Consider the following 7,928-nt stretch of genomic DNA (forward strand, 5'->3'; position numbering starts at 1 on the left):
CACATGTGACCAGTGTTGCAGTGCTGCCATGAGTAGTTTATGACATACGCATGGCATATTGTCAGATGTGACATGACTGCATGGCAAACACAACATGGCTGCATGGCATATGATGCATGGTTGCATGGTACTACACATTGTAAGTGGAATTTACTGTATTAGGAGTTCTTGTTTTGGTTGCTTGTCAGCATGTTCATGCATTATATGACAATTATGTACTTTCCATCCCATTACAATGCTTAGGGGAAATAAGGATTAATTTTAATACAGGTATCCAGAGGGTTTAGGCTTTATTTAATCACAATTGAAAAATCTTTTCATCATAAATGATGTAGTCATGCAGGTACTCCATAATTTTAACAATTTAACTAGGGGTTTTGTGTTGGAATTACTAATGGTGTTTACATCATTGATGGGTTTCCAGCTATGTACTTCCATATAGACAAGTTGTCCATGACAAATGTTGTCATCAGGTAGTGTCATCTGAGATGTGGTTGAACAGTTCTGGTCTATTGAAAATTTTTACAGGATTTTGTTGCAGGACAAACAGTTAGAAACCATATAACACACACACAATATATATATATATATATATATATATATATATATACAATGTATGTGGCCAGTGTTTCCTTTCTCAGCGCTCTTTGTAAATTGGAACTGGCTTTAAAAATAGCATCCGCATTCCTGTACCTCTTGGTACTGGCGATACTTCCCAATACAGTCTAGCCATGATGTAAATTACTGTTATCATATGCTTAATAACGAACTTGATAATTCTACTATCATAGTTTAATCATGTTACAAGTACACTTGATCTATGTTATGGTGTTCAGGGTTACATTTCAGAAAGTTCTCTGATGATTTATGTAGCTTTAGCACTTGAATGTACACATGACTTCCAACAGTTTTACTGGCCATGTACCTACCTACATACGTACGTATATATGAAGCTACACACAATAAACTATGTACATGCTAAATGTAATACATTTGTTAATTAAAACTTTTAGAAAATAAATATCTTACTTTTGCTAAACAATATAACAGTGTGAGGTATACTATTTCACGACCACATGATCTGCTTTTGAGCCGAATAGTGAAATGGGGTATTATATTGTACAGATACATGATCCTGTATCCATCTGATGATGATCTTACACACTCACTGTCTGGCTACTGCTAATCAAAACATCGGCTAAGATGTGCAAGGATATCAGCAAGGTTTTCAATCTTCTGAAAAGTTAGAAATGAAATTGTGCTACTTGAACAAATAATTCTACAAGTGATATTTAAGTGGAATGGCTAAGGTGAAATTCTTGCAGTCATATGAGAATTCACTGATATCTTGTTCATTATCATTTTATTGATAGTGTTTGTGTGAATGTCACTAACTTTATTGTTATAAGTGTAGGCTTTTTAAAATATCATTTTCTGAATGGTATTGGCTGTATAGTACATATGTAGTAATTAATTTAGCTATCTTTCTCTTCAGCTGAAAGTAGGGCTGTGCAATAACAGTAAAACCTATATCTCAATAAGTGACAACCATTTTATCTCGATAATCGATATATCTTGACAATAGAGTAATATCATGGCACTGCTTAAGTATACAATTTAAATACAAATTTGTTGACTTGATGTCATGTATTGCTCAATTAACTCAGTAATTTTCTCACTGCCTCGCTAATTAGACACTTTTCCACAAGCTTTCCATCAGTGTTGTTGATATACAATAGATTACAGGGATATATTATTATCTCGATAAGTAAAATTGTTATCTCAATTAAAATAAGTCATTTAGCTATCTCGACAATCTCTTTACCTAAACTATCTCCCAGCTTTAGCTGAAAGTTACTTAACAAGAACATCAGTGATTTTGAAAAAAACAAAAAAAACAAAAAAACATGTTAAATGTACATAGTGTTGTATTTCTTATGAAGGATGATTTGGGGGAACATACCTTTGATATGGGGCTGTATAAGAGTATGAAAGTTTGTAACAAAAATCAAGAATGACAATGAGTGCAGTAGTGTCTAGATTTCAATACAGCGGTGATACTGGATTACTATGAAGAACCACTGGCAGTTACAGCCTGGTAGCAAAATGACATACCTAATTACCACTCTTCATGATCTACTATGAGAAATTTCTAACACTGTAATGTCGATCAGATCTTCCACCTCATTGTTAACTAGCATCTTTGTCTACGTTAGAAACTCCAGATGCCATTTTCTAGTGATTAATATTGTGGAAAAAATCCCAAGCATATACAAAAATACTACTAACAGTAGAGGCACAAGTGAGTAATGAATAAGATTCATTGTGCACAATATGCAAGCCACACTAGCATCCATATCATGCAGTACAGTATAGTACTGTATATTAGGGAACATAAATACGTACCGACATACCAACAGCCCAAAATGTCATGCGTGATTAAGCATTAAATGATGCATAACATATGTTAGTTCTAAAAGCTATGACTATAATACAATATAATACTTGGAAACACTTTTATGGTTTTGTGGTTGTGTAAGGCTAATAGAAAATAAAGCATCATGCAGACATGTTTGTATGCACAAACACCACTTCACTGTTAAATCTGACAACAAAAATCTACTAGGTATACTGTATACTAAAATTAGTAAACTTGTCTGATTAGTAGAGTAGTAAATGCTTAACCTATTAATGACCACTGATGGTGGAATAACATAATAATGCACTGTCAATTAAAATTTCACTTTCCTATAACTTGCTCATGCATTTCATTATACGATGCACTAGTACTGAAGCAGACATGCTCGTACAGGTCCTATTTCTGAGAAAACCAGTCCTTTTGCGACTATAGTGCACGTTCATTGATAGCACAAAGCGTTTCCTTTTCTCATAATAGATGAGTTAAATCATTCTTTTAATTGAAAAGTGAAGATTTTGCTTAGTTTTTAAAATCCATGAAGATCCTCATGCTAAGTATTTGAAAATGTATGTGTTTTGTATAGGCATATAGATGGAGTCATTGTGGGATTGGGTTATATGTCATAACGAAATCGTCACACAATGCTAAAATAATCATGGAAGACTGAACATGCTTTTGTCAAAGTGTTGAAAAATTGAAGCTCTCACCGCTTCCTTTTACAAGTTAGACTAGGATCTGAAACAACTGGGAAATGGCAGTGATCGATAATGTCGAGCAAGATTAGCGGTAGCCAGTGCCTATGGCATCACAGCAGTGTAAAGAACACATGTGTTGAGGAAGCAGCTTGTGTGAATTCATGTGATGGGAACTAGTTGTCACAAGTTGTGCCTTCACTGGTGTCACAGTAGCACAAAGAATAGGCACGTTTTCTAATTTGGACAACACCCACATTACACGTAGTGCAACATTTCTACGAGGAAGCTTACCCATTTAGGTCTTGGTAAACACCATCCATAGTTTAATAGAAGACAAAAACAGTCTTAAAACGCTCTAGAAATAGATACGCACTAAATAGAATTTTCCGTGATATTTCTGGACTTCTCCGTCCATTGTAACAAACATATGTACAATGTTGATTGTACCTCCCATAATCAAATTCTTTTAGGTATGCCTATAATATGAATAGAGTGGTTAACTACATGTTGGCCTGGGTAACTGGTCGCCCACTATAGGTTATTAGCCTGAATATACTTGGAGGGAGTATTGCAAATCAATGATTGAAAGTGAGATTTGTGATGCTTGAGCATTTTAAGAACCTGCTAACAGGTCTCTTAGTGGATTTTAAAGACCTCATTATCCTCCAAAGATCAAAGCATATTATGCAATATCATTTTCTAAGCATTATTTGATAATAAAGAAATGGTGATAGAGATATATAGGTAGAGTTGACAGTTGGCTGCTTTATCCCAGACGTGGCATGGTGGATACAAGTACATATACACATGTGCTCCAGCAAAATGGAACAAATCACAAAGAAACCAGCTGAAGAATGGATCACATTGTAAGTAAAATGTATAGAATAGTTCTTTGGAGTGTAAGACATCTTTTGCGAAGAGTTACTTGGGATTATGCTGTTTGTTCGGGCTGGTTTTTACCAAAGTTTAGCTTTGCTGTTTGATAACATTTCTGCGGTTAATAAAATAACATAGTTGAGCTTCTTAGTTTATAAAGATATATGATTACTAAATAGTTTTGTGTATAGGATGCATATGGTTAGTATGACAAGATTTGGCAATTCAGTTAGTGGTCTCTGAGAATTTGGTTGTCAATGGGTCAATAATGTGCTGTTAAACATGTCTGAATAATTGTTTACTCTATAAAGACATAACTTGGAGTAAATGTTATGTGCATGCACAAGTACTTTGAGAAGTATACAGCGAAAAATAGACTTGTATTCTAATTAGGCATGAGGCTATTATGCTCCAAAAATTGAGCATTATGCTTTTGAGCAGTGCTCAGAAAATCACCTATTATGCTTTTGAGAATTGCCCATTATTCCCAAAATTATGCTACCATAATGCCAGTATATTGCTGTACCAGACTATTTTTATTGATGTTTAAGCTTCCAATAGTCTTGCTGGTTGCTGTATTAGAGTATTTCGTTTCAATGTGATTGCTTTATGATAGTAAATAATATTCAGTGACTGTTCTATTAGAGTTTCTGACTGCTCTATTAGAGTATCTCGATCTTTTTTAACGGAATTGTGCAATCTGCAGATTTTCCTACTGTTAAAGCTTTACAATCACTTGAAAATGCTAGCATAATTCCTGATTCCCACACATACCTATTACGCCCGAAATTATGCCAGCATAATCGCCGCATCCCTAATTCTAATACATTATACTGTAAATCTCAATGTTGAAATATTCACTGTTAAAATTTTCGATACAACATATTTCTTTAGTTTTAAAAACGACGAAAAGTTATTATGGCAACTTGAACCACAGTGCAACTAGTGACAAAATGTGAAACAATAATGCTGATGCCAAAGTTGTGTACATTTGAAAAGGGATAACTGCTACATCTGCACTTGCTATAGCGATACCTATACTTCAGAACACTAGCAGCTTTCCTGGATTGGGTGCAGTGTAAAGTAATACCTTGGTGATAATATGAAGCCCCTTGTAATTCAGGATGTTCACTGTGCTGAAGTGTAATAGAATTTATTGTAACATGCAAATTCCCTTGTGGGTAGAGGTAGCAAATTTGTTACATTTATTTCCATTGATGCAGACAATGATGAATATTTACTATGGTGAAATTTTCTAGATTGACGGTAATTACCTTTCTGTAAAACATGTGGAGAATGTGGCCATCTATAGGAGAACATTAGCATTAACACCCAAACATCACCCTGCAGTGGAATTACCCTGGGCTATAGAGTTGTATTATTGACTTAGCTTGGGTGTTGTGATCTATAATATCTACAATAACCTGCAAGCCCAGTGGGATTCTACTGAAATAAATTCATGATTCATAATAACTTCAAAATTGTACATCTGATATTTGTCAGACTTTCAAAGGTTACATCCAAACCTTCAAAACATAAAGTGGTCATTCATTTATGCACTAGTATATACTTACACAGCATATTATGCATCATTAGAAAACTTTATGCTGCATAAATAGCATATGCATATTTTTGGATGCCGGTATGCATGTGTTGTTCTTATTACTGGAACCACACACACTTTACATGGATATCTTGTGCTGTACCACATATGCATAGACTCTATAAAAGTTTTATTCCCCAGCCATTCTTTATGTACTAGATCACAATAAGCTGCAAGTACAATGTGTTGTAAATTTTCTAGGTAATTTCAATGTGGTGTTCTATATCCTGCAGGTCCCTAGAGGGATAGTTGAACAATGATAAATCCTAATGAAAAAACGAGAAGTCATGATTATTAAGTACTGGCTGAATGCAAAGGAAATCCTTGGTTCCAGGCTGTGTGGCTCCTCAGGCACTTGCCTAGACTGCAAGCTGTCTGTGGATCAAGTCACCACCTGGTCTGGGATCTGCATTTAGCAGTTTTCAGGTTCAGGTTTCTGACTCCCTGTGCCACAAGCTAATTTGTTTCCTCCCTGCAGATCCCTAGAGCGTTGGTTGAACAATGAATGAATGAGTGATGATCTGTAAGTAGGTGACCATACATTATCTGTTATTTAATAAAAAGTCAACAACATGGCAAAATGATATTCATGTATACAAGCATTTTAAAAATTACAGGGAAGCCATATGGCAGTTTGTATCATAACAAAGCTTCAGCATCTTTAAATTTCAAAGTTGTGGCAGGCTTTTGTTTAAAAGAGAATTTGTCAACATTCTCTACCTTCAAGCAGCTCCTCCTTTTTGAAACAGTGATTCCAGCTGAAGAAAAACGTCTTTCCGCTACTGTTGATGTTGCAGGGATGCATAACATTAGTTTGGGCTCATTTATTTTCCACTATTCAAAGATATTTGTGTTGTAAGGTGGCAATTTTGATTGCAAATACATTTATACTTCATCTGCTATGCTGATACATTCTTCACAAGACCCAACAAACTATACAGCCTACTTTGCTTTTTAAAGTTTTTAGTCGATACGGGCATATTATCATCAGGCTCTTGTGACTCTTCTTGCTATGACATGGCTCGAATTTACAATACAACATCTTGCATGTTTAATCTTATAACCAAAAAGGAAATGGCGACTACATTTTTGTGCATGCACTTAATTATCAACTTTGAACATTGTTTATATTAAATTTTATGCCATTAAAGTGTTGCATGCTTCGAACTGTCAATATAATGTAGTACATTTGTTTATGCACTAGTAAGTACCTTCAACACTAATCTTACACTTTTAGATTGCTTCAAGGTGCCCAGAAAGCAATTTATACTAAACTCATACGTATATACATAGATTAATATTTTATCGCATAACGGGAAACTTTGGTGGGAAAATAACCAAACAAACCAATAACCTTTAACAAAATAATATTAATCCAGGTGCGCCAGCTATGGGCATGTACCTGGTTTAGTAAAACTGTCTTCATAAAAATGCACGTGTGTACCTATCTATCTCCAATGAGTACTACCTCCTAGTGGTTGGGGGATGGGCAATGCCTTTTTGGCAGCAGAAGCACAAGTTTGGAGTTTGTCTGTTAAGCCCATGATGTCATCTAATGATGTCACTTGACATTCACCAGTATTGTGCCCTTGTGGAGGTGCTGTGGGCCTTCCAGGGTGATTTACACCAGAAATTTGCACAAAAAGCAAACACGGTTGTTTTAACAGCTAGTATATGGAACACACATTCCATGGTGAATACTAAGGGTTCCATCTATCTACCTATCTACATATCTATCTACCTACATTTGTCCGTACAGACCTGCATGAGCAAATCCTTTTAGTGGTAATCACAGTCAGACTATGAGAATCAAACACTAAACGAGCCTGTATTAAGCTTCAGCATAGGTAAGTTTTGTACTGAGACAGTTTCTTTTTGCTGGTTTGAAATACGGGAAAAGCGTACCTTAATGTATATGCATTTACACTGAGATTCACTGTGAAAAAGGTGGGATATAATATGGTATTTCCAGTGGCTTATTGAATACAAATAAGCCTTAATATAAATCCTGTATTATACTCATCTTATACTTTAGTATAATGCATACTATACTATTGCATGTATGGTTTCAGTTTAATTACCACAATACTTGAAATAGCTTATATCTGATATAATTCCCACACTATACCATCACATATATGGTTTCAGTATGTTTAACACATTAACTAAAGTCTTATGTGGGATTGTTAGTATAATACAGGTTATACCAAGCTTTTTTGTATTCAATAAGCCACTGGAAATACCATCTTATATCCCTCTTTTTTCACAGTGATTAATTATCAAAATATAAATATGTACAGTGAGATCTATATACAAACATACATGTGTATACACA

The sequence above is a fragment of the Dysidea avara genome, chromosome 10 (assembly GCF_963678975.1).
Source record: "Dysidea avara chromosome 10, odDysAvar1.4, whole genome shotgun sequence".
NCBI lineage: Eukaryota > Metazoa > Porifera > Demospongiae > Dictyoceratida > Dysideidae > Dysidea > Dysidea avara.